Genomic DNA, 18,588 nt, shown 5'->3' with positions numbered 1-18,588 from the left:
CATGCTGTGATTCCTTGGCCTAGACCTCTTGTTCCATCTTGATTCATCAAACCAAAATTCAGCTCAGACATCCCCTTCTCCAGGAAGTCTTGGAGACTCCCAAGCCAAGAGAGCACTGCTTCTCTGCTGCTGCACTTTCCACTTCGCATTAAAATCATCTCACGTTTCTGTCACCTCACAGACTTTGTTCAAGGGCAAGGACTTTGTCTTTTTCATGTTGTACTTCTTAGCACTCAGTACAAGGGGCACCTGCTACATAATCTTTAAACTTAATTAACCTAGCTGTGTTATTTTGGGGCAACTTACTCAACTTTATACCTTAGTGCCTTCATTAAAATGGAAATGCAAATGTTCAGAATCAAAGCGTTGTTCAGAGTATTAACTGAGATGATGCCTGTGAAGGTGCTTGGCATAATTCTGGACATAAAGGAGTACCCTTTACTGTACTTCCTCCCAGAAGGCAGAAACCATGTGTTAATTGACCCTTGTATTACTCCAGCTGAAAGTGATGTGCCAGACATGTTTTATGAAAGAATGACCAATTAATTTGAAAAACATAAACCTAGTGTAAAGGTTAATCAAAATTATATACCTATATATAATATATACAGACACACATACATATATATATATATGCATGTATATTTATATGATTCAGATTATATTTCATATCATTCTTAATGCCTCAATGATTCTACATTCTCAAAATTTTAACCTGAAACATAAATATAGCATAATTATAGACATTTCAGCATTATATATATATCAGCATTTTGTCATCATAAAAATATTTTTTCTTCTTCCTAATCTCCTCAAAGTTAAATTAGATTTTCAAAATGTAGCTTACCATAAAAATATTCAACAAATGAGCACTCTACTAAAAGAATAAATCGTCTTTTTTATTTCTAGTTAATTTATCTGAAAAGTTGATGATTTATGTTCTAATTTCTGCCATGAGATATAAAATGTACCATTGCTCTAAAATAAATGCATCAGAAAGATTTTCTCACAAATGACTGTTGTAGGGAAAAAAAAGTCTATAATTAATGGGATCAAAATTTCATATTACCTCACATCTCTAAACTGATACATAAATTTAATGATTACATAAATTGAACCATATCAGCAAATACACTCCTTTTACCAACACACATCAATATAATCCCAACTAAAATACTCTGTAAGATTGCCTACAGTATTTCAGATCGAAATAGCTTCTACTGAAATAGACTTTGCTGCCACTCTGATTTAGCATCTCACTTTCCCTTATCAGCAGATGGTAAGCCAAGCGCTATTTAAATCCATATGTCTTCCATAGGCATAGTTCAAATACTGAATAAAAAGACAAACAAATGTTTTAGAGCCATTCAGGTTAGCCTTTAAGTGAAAAAAAGTAACAAAGTGGAGTTTCATTTCCTGCAAATGACTTTCCTACATCATGTTTAAATGACTAAAGGAGTTAAGTCTCAGTAAACCATCCAGATAAAAACAACTGACTATATAGGGCAAGATCACAGCAAAAGACTTTCCTGACTTTATTTCACGAATCCTTCTTCCTCTCTGCACGGATTCCAGTCCTGAAAGGCAATGAATCTGGTACCAGAGGGATACTGTAGTGGTACATGGGCACAATTCAACAACATCAGGGCTAAAAAGAACAGAATAATTCACCAGCTGTCTTTTGCATAGGGCTATACCCTTTCTCTCTCCTCTCTCCACTACTTTCCTAAAAGGTCAAGAAAACAAACAGGAACTCCATTTGAAGAACAAAAGCTCCCTGCCCTTATAGATTTCAATGCCTCAGATACAATCCATACTTTTATACATCTCTTCTAGTCAAGGAGATTAAGACGATAAGGTTGGGTTTGTAGTACAAACAACATGCGCATTCCTGAGTTCATAAAAGCTTGCAAACTCTCCTTTCCGGGTTTGTCTCTAGCAAGTCGGATGCTGCAGGCTCAAGGAATATTATCTACGAATATCTTTCTCTTTTTCATATTACACTTTCTTGGTTGTAAGCCTCTGATGCCCTGACTTGGTCATAAAATGATTGGGATAAACAGTTCTACTGCATTTCCTCTTATCTTGAGCCTAGTATTCAGTGTTCTAAAATGTTTCCCTTCTTTAAAATGGAGCAGTACAGAAGTATGGTGAAACTTTCTTGCCACAGTTTAGATTCAACAGTGTTCAGCATCATGCTCTATAAACTATTAACTTAGCTATGTGGAAGACCGATTATTTCAACCAGAATGGAATCTAGAGTTAAATTAAAAAACAATAAAAAAAAAGAATTCATGGGGCTGGCCTGGTGGCACAGCGGTTAAGTGTGCTCACTCTGCTTCAGTGGCCCAGGGTTCGCAGGTTCAGATCCCGGGCGCACATGGATGCACCGCTTGTCAAGCCATGCTGTGGTGGCGTCCCATATAAAGTAGAGGAAGATGGGCACGGATGTTAGCCCTGGGCCAATCTTCCTCGGCAAAAAGAGGAGGATTGGCATTGGAAGTTAGCTGAGGGCCGATCTTCCTAACACACACAAAAAAAATGAAAAAAAAAAAAAAGAATTTATATAAAGAAAATGGATTTTGGATTCGTGATTTAAAAAAATAAACTTTTTAGATTTTACTGGAATTCTTTTAAGCCTAGAAACACATTGGCAGATTGCTTCTCTAGATTCCTGTACCAAAAAATTCTGTCAACCCTAAGAAATCTGCTTCACCAGATAACTCAGAAAACATTTCAAATTTAAAAATGGTCCAGTAAAGCTCAAATATTTTTTTCTTTTTATGTGAACCCAAAATTGGTATAATTGATTTTTTTCCAAAGTAAGCAACTTACCAAATAATATTATAGTTTAATGGTTATTGAAAAAAAATTGCATGTAAGTAATAACTTACCTAATCTTCAGTCTGAGAAAGAGTATTCAAATATTAATCAGTTTGTAATTATAAACTTAATGGTAGAAAAATTATATAAGCAGTATTGTAGTCTCACACAGAAACGAAAACGTGGTTTTCCAAATTTAAAAAAAGTGGATATAGGGCCGGCCCCGTGGCTTGGCGGTTGAGTGCGCGTGCTCTGCTACTGGCGGCCTGGGTTCGGATCCCGGGCGCGCACCAACGCACCGCTTCTCTGGTCATGCTGAGGCCGCGTCCCACATACAGCAACTAGAAGGATGTGCAACTATGACGTACAACTATCTACTGGGGCTTTGGGGAAATAAATAAATAAAAAAAAATTATATAAAAAAAAAAGTGGATATAGCCTCATAGAATTCTATTCAATTAAACATATATTGACTCTAGTCTTCCTAAGAGATGAGCGGTATGTTAGGGCTGATGAGAAATAGAAATATAAAAATGATACAGTTCTTCTCTCTCTGGTGCTTACAATCTATTAAGGGAGAAAAATTCACAAATGGATCAATTATAAGACGTGGTATTTGCTGTATCTTTGCACTATTATGTCTTAAACTTGTCGAAACGCCCCTTGATTTCAGAGGAAAAAACCTCAAACACACACCCACCCACACACACACAAGTACTCAACAGATCTCAATTTCAGGCCCAGGGAATATCACAAAAATCCCAACATTGCAGTGAAATTCACACATTAAAATCATAAGGACTGGAAACTACAAGGATGCCAACTCAATCCCATGCAAACCTAAACCACCATGTTTGAAACTCTGGTTCATTAAAAATAGAACAACTAAGACTTTTGACTGAACCTGAATATCCTGCAGTCATGTCTAGTCATAGAAAGGTAGGACCAGTTTGGGCTGGTCACAAAGATGGATAATTAATGAATCTAAGCTTGTGAGTCCAAGTGTAAACCTCCACTGTATTATGACTTTACCTATCTCAGAGACTTCTACCCACAGTTTGGTTAGCTATTACGAAGCAAGTGAGATTGATTAAGTCATGATTAGAGTTCATGGTCTTGTAGGTTTGGAAAGAACCACTTAAAAGCAGTCTAGGTATAAAACTTAAAAGGCTTATTTTAAATAATGGCAAATCGGTATACTCAAGACAGCTCCTTTACTTTTGAATGCTTCTGCTGTGTCTACAGAGAATTTTTGAAAGAAATGCCATAAATCTTGTGATCAGCACACAATGGACTGTGGTTGGTTCTTTAAAACACATTTTAATTTACACTTATTACAACAAAACAAAAAACTTATGATTTTTCTTAACATTAAATCGATAAATAGACTAGTAAAAAGACATAAGCCTATCTCTCAGATCCAAATTGTTTACAAGAACTGAAAGCCTTAAAGCGTGGAAGATTTTAATCAAGACTTCCATTAACCCCCTACCAATATCCCAGAGACTGTAGGAATTATAAACAAAAGGAAAAGCAATGCTTTTAAAATGACTTAATGTAATACAGTATTAAGATATGTAACAGTGTTAGCCATTAAACAACAGGTGACATATCACAGGCAAGGATTTCTCTTTCTTCTCAATGACAAAATAAGACATTAAGTAGGACATGAAAATAGGCCAATGGATTAAACCTAAGAGAAACGATTAGTGAATAAATCAGAACACCAACACATAAAACTAAAATATAATAGTTCTGATATATAATGAATCAATCAAATTAATATAGTACACATGGCATACATTTTTAAACAGGTATTTAAGAATATTTTTCATTTATATTGCTTTTGATCTTATGTATGTAATGGCCCTACATAGAGTTACTTTTAATTTATATTTGAATAAAATAGTAATTTACATACATACTATATATTTATATAAAGCATATATGTTTAAAAAAACTTTCTGAAGCTTATTTACACTATTTGAAGAAATTATTAAATTCTCACTTCAGACTTTGATTTAAATACCCAATTCTGCTCTAAAACTTACTCTTTCCTTTGGGTTTAGTGTGTAACTTATAAGAGGCATGCATGTTTCCGTGACTTTCTGAATCCTATCAATTAATAAAGGTTTTGCCCTACAAAGCGGATCTTAAAATTTGATCTCACAAATGTCAAAATGGTAACTTTCACTCTAGAGGGGGGCTCACCCTCTATACTATTGTTTTTAGCTAGAGCAACAAAGCTCATCTTTTACTTGGATTTTCTTTAGACTTGTGCACTTTGTTTTCCAAGCTTTCCAAACACCAAAGTTCTTTTTTATTTCTTTGTTTGTTATTGCACCCCAGTAATCCCCTGCCCCATCCACCCCCATCCATTCAAACCCCAATCCTTTTCAAGAACCAACTGAAAAGCAACCTCTTCCAAGAAGCCTTCCTTGATGGCTGAATTAAGAAGGGGTTATTTCCTCCTCTGAAAAAAATCAAATAAATAAAATAAAATACTACATTTTGTTTGTTTCACTCCATGGCACTTGACACTCCTTTTATTACACTAGAATCATTTTTCCGAACGTTATCTCCCCTACTGGTTTGCAAATGACTTAAAGAATCAGTGTCCACAGCTTGTCCATGTTGACATTGCTCCTAGAATATTTTGTAGAAACTAGGCGTTCAATATAAACTCAATTATTCAATGAATGCCAATTAATTTGGAAGTCATTCCAACTCCTCTATTCCCTACGAAAGACGCCATTTCTTGCTATCCGTTAGATATTTTCATCTGAATGCCCTGCAAACTTTGTAGGTATAAGACTAGTTTTGTTATTTTACACTCACAAAACAGTTCACTCTAGAGTTTTGCTAATGGCGCTACCATTCATCAAAAAGCAATATAGCAAAGAATTTGGCCTTTAAAGCCAGACTACATGGACATGGTCTACCTTGACCCAGCCACTTACTAGCTGGGTGACTTTGGGCAAGAGACTTAACATCTCTGAGGCTCTACTTCCTCCGTGAAATGGAGGTAAAGGTAGCATCTATGTCACGGGTCATCCAGACTCAAAGCCTCATTCCTCATAACCTCCTTTGTCTTGGTCACCCACACATGTAACTTTGCTAATGCTTGAAGATTCTACATCTAGCATATCTACAGAAATCATTCTCATTTTCACTATCCTAGTGTAGACTCTTTGTTATCACTCAGAGGGTAATCCTACTAATCCTACTAATCAAGTCTAGTAATCCTACTAATCCAACTCTGTCCACCCACCCAATCCCTTCCAAGCCATCCCATGTAAAATGCCACAGTAACCTCATTACAGGTTTGATCAAGTTATCCTTGGCTGCAAATCCTGTGATGGTTGCCTATTCCCTTCTGAAATAAAATTTTTCAAATAAGCATTTAAGGAAATTTTCCTAACCTCTATGTCAAGTCTTAGTTCCCCAAACTGCACTTGTACGTACCTTTCAATCAAGGTTTTCTACTATCTATACCCTGAAAATGCCCTAAGCTAACCTCACATTGCTCTCTCTACATACTTTGCCCTCCATGCTATCATATTCACCTGCTGAAAGTCTAGTCTTTTTTCAAAAACCAGCTCAGAAAACTCTGTATGACATCTTTAGTCACTTAACTGAATGTAATCTGTTCCTCTTTAAATACCCAAAGACCTCTGCTCTCCTCTCTCCTTGTCTCTTTTACGGAAATCTTATGTATACTATAGTTGTCTGTACACTTGCCTTATCACCTATACATGATTGTATATTACTTGAGGGCAGGAACCCTGATTAACTCATATTCATATGCTTTATAGGGTCTTTCATGGTTCCTGAAACCTAGCAGGTGCTAAATTATTATTTATGAGACAGCAAGAAAAGTTAGAGGCCATATATCAGGGAATGATTCTACAAAGTTATCTTTTATTTTGGATTCCTATTTCTTTCAAGTCTAAGTCTAGGTTACTTTGGTCTGGTGCACGTTGCTTCTTTGAAAATAAATCCTGAACCCAGATGAGTATTAGTATATTTAAATTTAGACACAACCAAATATGCACTTAAATTGCCCAAGCTAAAGGGTATTTTGTTGAAATTTCATGAACTACAAATACAACTACTCTCGAGTCCTATGAAAGGACTTTGCACAGAGCAGTAACATGCTTGGAAAAGCACATGAAAAGAGATGAGGTTTAGAACGGTTTTCCACACTTCCTTTAACACCTGGTTTTCATTCTTACCTTACAATAAACTATGTAAATAACTGTGAGTAAATTAAAATAAATTCAGTTATTTCAAAATAGAGTTTGTGCACCAAATACTTCAATGAGTAGCTGTTGGCATCAACTTCATGTGATCACCAAAACATATTAACTTCAAGAATCTTTTGAAGACAGCTAAATCCCTTTATATATATATTATATATATATATATATATACTTTGTAAGACTTATTTCAGTACATTATACTATTTAAATACTCTTTGAATGTCAAGGTGACTAAGGAATCTATCTTTCAACTATAAAAGTGAAATCGATACCTAACTGATTCTGTCCTGGTGCTTCAGAAATGTACCTTATTCAAACCATCATATTAACTTTTCCCCCTATAATAATGTTTTTAAAAATGTTAGGGTTTCTATTTCTTAGTTACCACTGTGTGGCAATTCTAACTAATGAAAGTCAAGAAATGATACTGCTTTCTTGTTTCCAAAGAGTATATATACACATAGCTTGGTAAAGCGACCTATACTTGCCAATAAACTCCACTACTGTGTCATCCCATAGAGAAACCTCATTATAGGGAAACCAATTCTAACAATTTAATATCACAAGCAAGATACAATTATTTAACTAACAAGAACATTCAATGCAGCACTATTTATACTAGCAAAAATTGGAAATAAATGTCCAACAAGGAATCAATAATCATCTTTTCTAGTACAACTAGTACAACATATAATGAAATACTATGAAGTCAATAAATGTGATGTAGCAGAATAAACACTAATATGGGACAATGTTTACAATTTATTATAAAGTGAAAGTGAAGGTTATTTAATAATAAACATATAAATCTATGTTTGCATGTGTATGTATATGTGTGTGTGTGTGTGTGTCCAGAAAGGGATGCATTAAAGTGCTAAGCAGTCATTTTCTTTTTTTTTGCTTATTTATATTTTCTAAAATGTCTATAATGAACACATATATCTTGACAGGAAAGAAAATGCCAGGAAATATTAATTTAACATCCTTTTATCTTTTCAAAGACTCTGCCTAATTTCTTTCTCCACTTTATCCCCAGCCACACCCTGGAGGCCACCTCTCTCCTGAAACCCACAGGAATTGAGTGGAAATATGGTCATTTTCATCATGACCACCCACCCTTGAAATAATTCATATATGAATAATGAGATATTAACTCTGAAGGAGCATAAAGAATCCAAGATAGGTTTACAGTTTTAAAATTTCAATGAGATGAAATTGAATTATTCACATCCATTAAATAGAGTTTGAATGATTCACAGCCAATTTTATTTTTATAATTGTAATGAAACAGCTGGGATTAGAGTTTATTCATGGACTCATAAGAAATTTGCACCCCACCTACTAAAATTAGTTTCTGCATCCAAAATTCTGATTTGAACATCTGACTGTGAACAAAACAGGCCTTATCGCTCAATGCCAAGAAACTGAGGAAACAGACTTTAAACATGTCATATTCTCACCAGAATTATTTTATTTCTCCTTGTGCATACTTTGCTTTATCGTCATTCATAAGCAGCCACTTAATAACGTGATTCTTTTAAACAAAGTTATTTCCAAAAAATGAGCTTTTTTGTATAAAATAAGCTCAAAGAATATAACTGTTAAAGATTGCAGATTGTATCGTGACAGTTTTTTATAACCTATGGATTCTCAGCCATCAGAGGGAAATCTCATTTAAGAATTTGTATATCACATACGTGATATCTCTTTGAACACCAGCAGCACTAAAATATAAGATTTTTGTCTTAAAGATGCCTCTGGTGTTGACTCACAGATCTGAACGTTTCAAGTTTTGTAGAAAATTGACGTGGCCCTGGAATTTGCAATTTCACAGAGATGTGAGCAATTGTATACTTCAATTTCTACAATTTTCCAAAGAGGGAAACAGTTCACAAGGATTGAATGACTCACCCAGAGTCACACAGCTAGTTAGTCACAAAGTGATTCTAGAACACAAAGCCTTCTTTCCTTCAATCCAGTACTCTTTCCACTACATCACAAGGGAAGAGTAAAATGAAAACATGAAATATAATTTCACCAGAAAATAAAATCCAGTCAAGCCTGAATCGCAGCCACAGACAGCCTATTAGGGGTGGGACATACCTACCTCTAAACCCAACTGTAACCTCAAAGTGCTGAGCATACTATTCTAGAATAATCAGGATATATTTTGGAGTCTTCAGTAGTATTTAAATTACATGTGAATTTGAGGCAAGCTCTGAACTTCAATTTGATTTAAAAAAAAACATCCTATATTATATATTATCATAGCATGAAGTTTTGAGAGGCATATTTACTGGATAATTAATTTGTAGACCATAGACTGCCCATCTAGACAACCCACATTTTAAAAACCTCCAACTTTCTTCAAATTAGTTATATAATTCAGGCAAAGTAGATGGATTTTCCTGAATTATCACGAAAATTTTAGGTTGTAAATTCCTAATATTAAGAAGAATTAGATAAACCAATTCCTAATATTAAGAAGAATTAGATAAACCAAACATGTGCATCTCCTAAAATAGGGCCAGCATTGCTTCCACGGTACCGTGCTTTGCAAAATAGATATGCTTCTAAAAAGTTGTAAGTAAATAAAAGCAGTTTTTACTTTTTAGGGTACCAGGGGAGAAATTTTAAAAGTTCCATATGAGGGGCCGGCCCCGTGGCTTAGCGGTTAAGTGCACACGCTCCACTGCTGGCGGCCCGGGTTCGGATCCCGGGCGCGCACCGACGCACCGCTTCTCCGGCCATGCTGAGGCGGCATCCCACATACAGCAATTAGAAGGATGTGCAACTATGACATACAACTATCTACTGGGGCTTTGGGGAAAAAAAAAGGAGGAGGATTGGCAATAGATGTTAGCTCAGAGCTGGTCTTCCTCAGCCAAAAGGAGGATTAGCACGGATGTTAGCTCAGGGCTGATCTTCCTCTCACACACAAAAAATAAATAAATAAAAGTTCCATATGAGTCTTTTTTTTAAAAAAAAAAAGGAAATTATTTTTAAGTAAAGCGACTAGCTCTCTTAAAAGTAATATTTGTATTTTTAGATTCTCATATATAAGCCTGACTTAACTTGCATATATAAAGAACCTCATAAATGTTTTTTATAAATGTTATTAATTGGTAAGAATGGCCTGAGACTCTGTTTTTAGCATATAATAAGCACAAACTCACCGTAAATTGAGAAAGTATTCTTGCCCCTGTCCTTTTAATACTTTATTAAGAAATAATACAGAAAGAATATTTTATCTGACATTCTGAAAATCTTACAAAAGAGAAATACTTTCTAATGGAATCAATATAAATATTCCAGCAACAAATAGAAATAAAGATCATTGAATTCCATATTTTAAAGAAAAAAATCAAGTTCTTCTCTCATATGCCCTCAAAGCCCACACCAATAGCCACCAAATCCAACACACATCGAAGGAAAGTAAAAACTTCAAAATTGCGTTGAGAAATTGTGAAGGGTAACAAGAACATTGTCCATGGAACAAAAGGAAATCAAGGAAAAAGAGAGAAATTTCTCCTCTAAAAAAAGGCAAGCCCATCTGAGTTGACTGTTTTCACTTAAGACACGACTCGACCCTGCTTAAAAAAATGGCTCCTGCTTGAAAATAAATTTCTCTACAAAATAAACTATGCTGCACATGCACTATAACGTAAGCATATCATACTATACACCTAGGTATTGGGCATCTGTTATATTCCATATATGTGATAAGAAAGACCTCTTAAAGATTATCATGTGCTTTTTCCTTAATTATCTGCATTCATCATTAAATAAGTCAATTTATAGTTTAACAGCTAATCCTTAATTAAATATTTCTAGGATATTATTCTCCAAGTTTATTATTTATGAGCAAATCTATTTTGGTCCCTTTAGATGACAGTGACTTGGACACTGAATACCTTTGTTATCAGTCATATATTTTCTCATTTATATAACTGGAATTATAGTATAAGAAATTATCCTAAGGAAATGATAAAACAATAATATGATATGGACAAGGAAGGTCATCAAACTTTCTTTTTAACTAGAAATTGGAAGTCGTCCAAATGTTCATCAATAGGGGATTTGTTAAGCATATTATAATATAGCTATTTCATGGTATAACGCGGAGGCACCAAAGCAAATATCGTGGGTTATATTTGTTGATGGTAAAAGATGTCCACAGTATATTGTTAAATAAATAAAGATTATAAAAGAGTGAGGCACATGATTCTGTACTTGAATAAATATATATTTGCATGCACATAAAGAATAAATTAGACACCAAAATATGAATAGAAAAGTACTTGTGGATTGGAATTTATGAGTGGTCTTCATTTTCTTTATAGTGTTCTGTATTATCTAACTCTTTTTCAATAAACATGTATCATGTGTATAATTCTCAAAGTGATTTTTTTGGTACATAAAACATATAAAAAGTACAGGTTAGATGAAACAAATTAATCTGAAATTGTAGAAAGTCAGCCGAGCATGATTATTAACAACATATCGAGAGTCTAAGGAAGCCGTGCAATAGTTAAGAGCATGGACTCTGGAGTCAAATTGCCAGTGTCAGAAGTGCATCTCTGCCACTACAAGCAGTGTGACCTTGGGCAAATTAATTCATCTCTCTGTCTCCGCTTCCTCATCTAACTATAAGGGATAATAATAGCTTCAACCTCAAAGGGTTTTGGTGAGGACGAAAGGAGTTAATCCAGTAATAAATTAATGGAAAGGCAGTAACCTTTACTCCTAGAAACTGAAATGCTAAATTACTTGGCAATCAATTACAAATATCCACCTATTTTAACCAAATACTTTATTTTTTACTGCTTTCACGTGTAACTGTTCTAAAGCAGTTTCACCAGGTTGTGTCTTCCTCATCGAGAATCCAAATTGTACAGCTACGAGGTATTCTTGTGCTGCCCAGTACATGACCAGCTAAACTCAGAAAGTTAATTCCCTGCGAACAGATTATTTGATGGGACATTTGTCTAACAAGACTTTTTTTCATCATTTAATATAATGAATACCAAATTGTAAACAAAACATGTAACACTGCAGGCAAATGCAATTCAATAAATCATAACTGTCATGGATCTTATCACTTTCTTCAAACAAAATATTGTTTTTTATCAAAAATCTATTTTAAAAATCTTTCTATTAGTATCCAAATTCTCATAAAAGTCTGACTCATAATCATCTTTTTTTAAATGTTAGTAAAATTATAAAGTATATTTCGCCTTTTAAAAATATATCTATATATCCTTAGCTTTTTCTAGTTAATTATGATGTTACAGACAAGTAAATTTCCAGGGAATGAAGTGGTTCATGCCTTTCATAATTAATACTTCAAATTAAATCTTCTTATAAATTGAGAAATTGTCTTTTTAAAGAGGCAAGTTAACACGTAAAATTATGTGTGAGAGCTATTTGATCATTCTGACATGAATAATGATAGCAAACACTCAATTTATCTCATCACATATGTCCTATACTTACAAAAACAAAACAAAAGTAAGATTCCTTTGCCTTATTCCCAATCACTGATAACAATCTAAAAAAAAAACCTTAAGATAAAGTATTGTGGATTTTTTTTTTCCAAAATAAAGTCATATTCCAGGTTCTATTTTATCTGTAAATTACGGTTAATTATAAGCCAACTAAAAATAAGAATGTTACTTCGAAGAAATGAAGGAAACAGGTTCTTCCAACTTTACTGAATCTATTTGTATCTCCTTAAACTACTAACACAACTAGATGCCACAGAAGCCTACTTGTCAAGCTTCCTTGAGTTAACTGGTAGACGATTCTAGTAATCAACGTCCTTGTCCATAAAGACTTTAGTGTCAAAGGGAAGGGAGAATAAAACAATACGAAAAAGGAAACAATATTTACTTTTTTGGTGGAAGTAAATAACAAAATATACAAAAATCCAAGATAAAAAATTTTCCTGGCATTTTAGGTAATCAACACTTCTGTTAAATCCATCCACCAGACTGGACTTTGCCAGAAAAATACTAGATTCGCACCAAGGCTGTGGAGCTCACGGCTGACACACTTTTGAATCATTCTGCATCTGTGCTCCTGAAACTTGGGCCACCTTCTGTCTACTCTTCACTTCCAACATCTAAGAACGCTCAACAATGGGTTCCTCTTGGGGCTTTGTTATCTCCTGACTCATGCAGTCTGTGAAAAAAGGAAGCCAAGCAAAAGATAGTTATACAGGAAATAATTAACAGATACCGTGCTGAAGGATACCATTTCACAGCGACTACAAACTTACAGGCCAATTCACTAAAAGATACATCTGCTTCCCCTGCCTTAGAAACCTGGGCCAGCAGAACTATGCCCGACTTCACAAAAAGCCTAGGTTATCAAAAAGGAAAAAAAGTGCTTTTACAAAATACTTCAGCCAATGGAGCTGACTTACAAAAAAGGAAATTAGAATAACAGAAAATCCCACTGGTCAAGCCAATAAAACCAAACATACATGTATCATATTGGTTTTAGTTGTGGTCTGTTGTCAAAAATGGTATACAATGTAAAAGATGAATTACCGATAAAGAAAAAAAACCCAGCTACCTAGATTTTATTTAATAAAAAATTAAAATGGTCATGTTCACTATTACACATAAGTCAATGAATGTTTTATATTTTTTAAATAAATCTATAATATATTTGTATTTAAATCATACCGTTTTCTAATAGGCGACAACAGAAGCACAGAGATGTACAAAGATTGTTAATCTCTGGATATAGTAAATGGTTTTTAATATTTTATTCTGAGGCAAATCAAATATCAACGGCTACCTAAAGAGAAACTTTACCAACATGGCCTAAAAACAACTGTTTCATAACCAACTATTAGGGAGGTATATAATTCCCATTTTTCCTGGTATAGTCTGCTCTCTTTGGTATTTGATATACATGCATGTGTAAAAAATTCAAATGGGGTGAGGAAAATGGTTATGTACATAAACATTATGTTGTCAATACTATCCATATGATAACTGAAAGGCTGCTTTTATTTTCATCAAATGTGAAGCAAAATAATAAATATCAGATTTTTCACTTGAGATCATGTTTAGTTAAAAAACGTTCCTGCGATCTTCTGTCAGTGGTTGTAAAGGCATTCAACGCTGTCGCTTGTCTGAATGTCTGTTTGGCTGCCAACGGACTGTCCCCAAAAGAACATTTTTGCATCTCAATAGACTGTCCGGTATCAACAATCTTTAAACTATAAATTTAACGCCACTGAAGAAAGGGGGAAATAACATCTGCTTTGTAACTATCTTGGTATCACATTTACAAAACGAACAAATAATCATACTACTTTGCACTTATCTAGAACATGACTCTGACGATCTCCAACGGCCTGACAAACATTAATTAACTAGGCTGCACAGCACTCCTGTGAGGACGGCAGGCATTATCATTCTCTCTAAGAGAGAGATGAACGGAGATCCTGAGAGGCCCTTCTTTGACAGTCAGCGGCTCAACTTGGAACTCAACTCCCAGAACTTGGAACTCAACTCCCATGGCCCATGGCTAAACATCTCCGCCAAAACCAAGTGGTGCAAAATGTACGTGTTAAAACAGACAAACTTCCCTAAATAAATTTACACTGGAAACTAAAATCAATCTCAAAGAGATTTACTTTTCCCCTAGATGCATAAGAAAGTAGGCTAACAATGAAGGTGTTTGAACCGATGGAAGAATTAGAACCTGTGAGTTACCTATGACATTCTGTTCTGAAAAGTGACATGGAGAAGTTGACCTGAATGTTCATTTGCCATAAACTCCCCCTACAGATTAACCAAGAGAACTTAATTACACTTCTGTGTTTCATTAATCAAAAAATGCATTTAATATTGGCAAAATCTTTGTGAAATTTAATGACAGATGTTTTGTTCCTATTAACGTGGTTATCAAAGACAAAGCTTTCTGTGTTATAAAATCCAATCTAAAAAGTTAATTACAAGAATGAAATCTAGAATTTCTTATCCAGGAACTAATAAGACTCATACAGTTGCATCTGTATAAGAGTCTGTCTACAAAATAAATACCTTTGTGTAAATATACACTGTAGAAGAGGCTGGTCAGAAAAGGGCACAGGACTACACTGAGTTTTGACTACGTTACACCGTTTAGTTAAAAATGAGAAAGAAAAATCTATTTGAATATATCAAACCAATTAACCTTTGCTTTTTAACACAGGCAATGTTAAATATATTAACCTCCTCACAGAGCCAAATTTTAAGTTTAAATGAAAACACTGCATTTTCAAAACATTTTCAGGACCTTATTCATGTTTTATAAGATCTATTCTAGAAGTTTTAAAAGAATAAAGTTTTCATATAAACTTGGACTACTTCCCACTCAAAAGAAAAAAACTCAATGATTTTATAGAAATATTGTGTAGCTAATACACAAAAACCTAATTTTCATAAAGCAATTTACAAGATAAAGCTTATGTTAATGTGCCCCTTGCCATACTCAAAGCACAATGGTCAACAAAGGTCACATAAACAATTTAAAACTTTTTATAACAAGATCAATTCCATACCAGTAACAAGGGAAAAATATAAAGACATTCACTAAATGAAAATATACATAAATGATCTGCTATTGAACACAAAACTAAAAGCTGAACACTGACCGATTCCAAAAAAAAAAGGAAAATGAAGAAAACTAATGAAAAGAATATTCTGAAATTTTAGCTGTTCGCTGTGATTCTTATATTTTCTTCCTCACTTTGAGTCCAGCAAAATTTCACAACTAAAACCAGTTAAAAACACGTATCAGAAAGATCCATATTCTGAAAGCAACATGATAATTATTTGCTTTGTGACATGACCCTAACTACATTCAGCCTACTCTTCAAAAAATGTTTTCCATTATTTACCAGTATAGTATGGAACTACTTTAAATTAATATTTTCTGCTGGATAAATTTTTCATACTTAATTCCATACAGTAGTCGATAGTCAAGTTTTTACTTTTAGTATTAAAAACTATATGTATAAATGTATTTACAAATATACTTGCTCTATTAATGCCACATTGTGTGCACTAGTTAATAAAAAAATCACTTTTAAAACCTATTTTCTATTTTTCAAATTGCTATTTCTAAATAAATATGGCAAACAGCAAGGTAATTTCAAGTTCCACTCTACTATTTAAACTCAAATATGAAGATTACATCCTGTAGGTATATATTTACACAGACAACTGCATTTTCATTCAAAACGTAAATTGTATTTGCATATTTCTATTGTGTATTTATAAATTTTTACAGGACACCTTCACTACTAACTAGACCTCTATAACTACAAAATTAAAGTGCACTGTTTTTGCCTTTAGTACATCTGACTACTTATTCTGACAGATATCTCCTGGGTTTTCCCTTACTGATGGCAGAGGGATGAATCGAGAAGTGTGTATTTGCTATGACAACTCAGCAATACCAATTTCTACCAGCAAAGTAGAATTCTTAACAAATTTACAATCAGAATGGGCTCTGCTTAATTCTCTTCGGTGTCTTAAAAAGCTGATCAGCTAAGACATGTGCACATTAAAAATTTTTAAGTCACTTAATACACTAAATATTTCACAATAAATTAAATTAGCTACACTTCCTATTCCCAAAATTCAATAAAATTGGCCATTTCTAAAAGCACTATTCATATTCAATGAAAATGTCAACTTTTGTAAAGATTCAAATTTTACTAAAATCACAGAATGATCCAAGACTCTTTAAAATATATATATGTATTTACCTAGTTATTTATCTTATAGACATATTTTTTTTTAATTTTGTAAGCTCTCAAAGTTGAGTAGATGATATAGCCGTCAAGGATCACAAATGCTACAGTTAGGAATTTGACTATTCGTTGTAGAACATGGTTGAGTGGTCTCCGCCTGCAGATTTCCTACTTCAGCAGCTAATGTGGAGGAACTGAAAAGACAGTTGAAGTGATGCAACAGAAACTTGAAGTCAGGAATTAAGGAAGTGGAGGAATTGAGAAAAACAATTTTTTAGAAAGTATTATCATCCCCAGCCTGCTCCAAGAATGTAACTATCATGCTCAGGTTTTAGACTTCACTGTGTAATAAATTATTATCATTCCAAATTCCTAGTGTATACAAATGGTGGCAGAAAAGGTAATATTCCACAAAGTCTAAAAAGAGTCAAAGAATCTGGTATCAAATGAAGATGTCACGGATGAAAACAATAAGTTTAAGTGGGGAAAAAAAGGGTCGGGAACTCTAGTGCTATAGCTGTGAGGCATCCAGTTATACCACCCTCTCCAGATGCAATATGAAATTTAACAAACGTAGGACATGTCATTCCTGCCTTATAACCAGAAACCATAAGGGCCACTTGAGATCAGAAGAGTCCTGACAGAAAATAATGAGCATTTACAGTGATAAAAATGCAGCTCCATATAGATTTCTCTAAAAAAAGTCTCTGAATTGAACACCCTCTTGAAGGGCACAGAATTACATCTCTTCTTTCCAAAGTGACTGATAATAAACTTGCTCCTTCCCTGCAGGAAGGATTCTTTGTTTCTCAGAGAACAGGGGGCATCACCTCTTCTGCATAAGCCCTTCTCTTAGCTCCGGGGCATGACTGCAGATGGAAAGGTAACAGCTTTTATAATTAACTATGCACCTGGAATAGTGTTTCTCAACTGCACTAGAGAATACCTGAGAAGCATACATAGGCTTCAGAGAATCTGCAGGAAATGAGAGCAGAGTAGCTGAGTTGACTTTGGAAAGAGGAATTTTTCTCCCCAGAATACATCCAGAGAGACCTCAGGGGGCTCTGACCTGCAGGGTGAGAACTGAACTCTATTTCCTAACTGGCTCTTTTGTAAAGATTAGCTGGTTTCTGATCCTACCTTCTATGCATGAACAAAGCTTCGAAATATCCAGAAAGCTCAAAACTTTCTCAGAGTCAAGGTGAAATGTTGAAGCCATGACACCTCAGGCAAAAAGCATCACTTACTGGGAACTTGGGAATTTTCAAAATCTAAAATATTTCTAGACAATGCTGAGTCTACGCAGCATGAAGTGAGTGATCAAGGATCTTATCTTACTCAGAGATTTGGTTTGGTTTTTCCACATGAGACTGGGTCTTTCTCCCTAAAAGAGCCTGAGAATATAAAATGCACAGTTCTCTTCTTCGGATGCTCTTCACACCATCCCCACTTAGGTCTATCTCATTTTTTCCCTCTTCTTGGCAACTAAACAACAAGCACTGTCATTTGTACATATTATACTGTGAGTTTTAAAAAACACTACATTTCTGTATTAACATCTCACCAAAGGCTTTGCATTCTTAGTGATTTAAATCTCTGCTAATTTCCTTACTAACCATATACTATGCCACATCACCTTAAAATTTAAAAGTCATTTAGTTATTTTAAGAGAACAGACGTGCATCCTTCTGAGATTCTGAATCTCCCTTCTCCAAACATGGCCTTGTTGTTTTGCATAATCAC

The 18,588-nt window shown here is 34.3% G+C and overlaps 1 protein-coding gene across 7 annotated transcripts in view; it reads right to left on the bottom strand.

Moving 5' to 3' along the window:
* Positions 1-18,588, bottom strand: part of TRPS1 (transcriptional repressor GATA binding 1) — a 299,725-nt gene that overhangs the window by 151,923 nt on the left and 129,214 nt on the right. The gene's annotated exons all lie outside the window — the stretch shown is intronic.

This window comes from Ceratotherium simum, chromosome 23, assembly GCF_057802395.1.
Source record: "Ceratotherium simum simum isolate JZ-2026a chromosome 23, ASM5780239v1, whole genome shotgun sequence".
In the NCBI taxonomy this organism is placed as follows: domain Eukaryota; kingdom Metazoa; phylum Chordata; class Mammalia; order Perissodactyla; family Rhinocerotidae; genus Ceratotherium; species Ceratotherium simum.
This window is presented reverse-complemented; position numbering and strand designations above follow the sequence as displayed.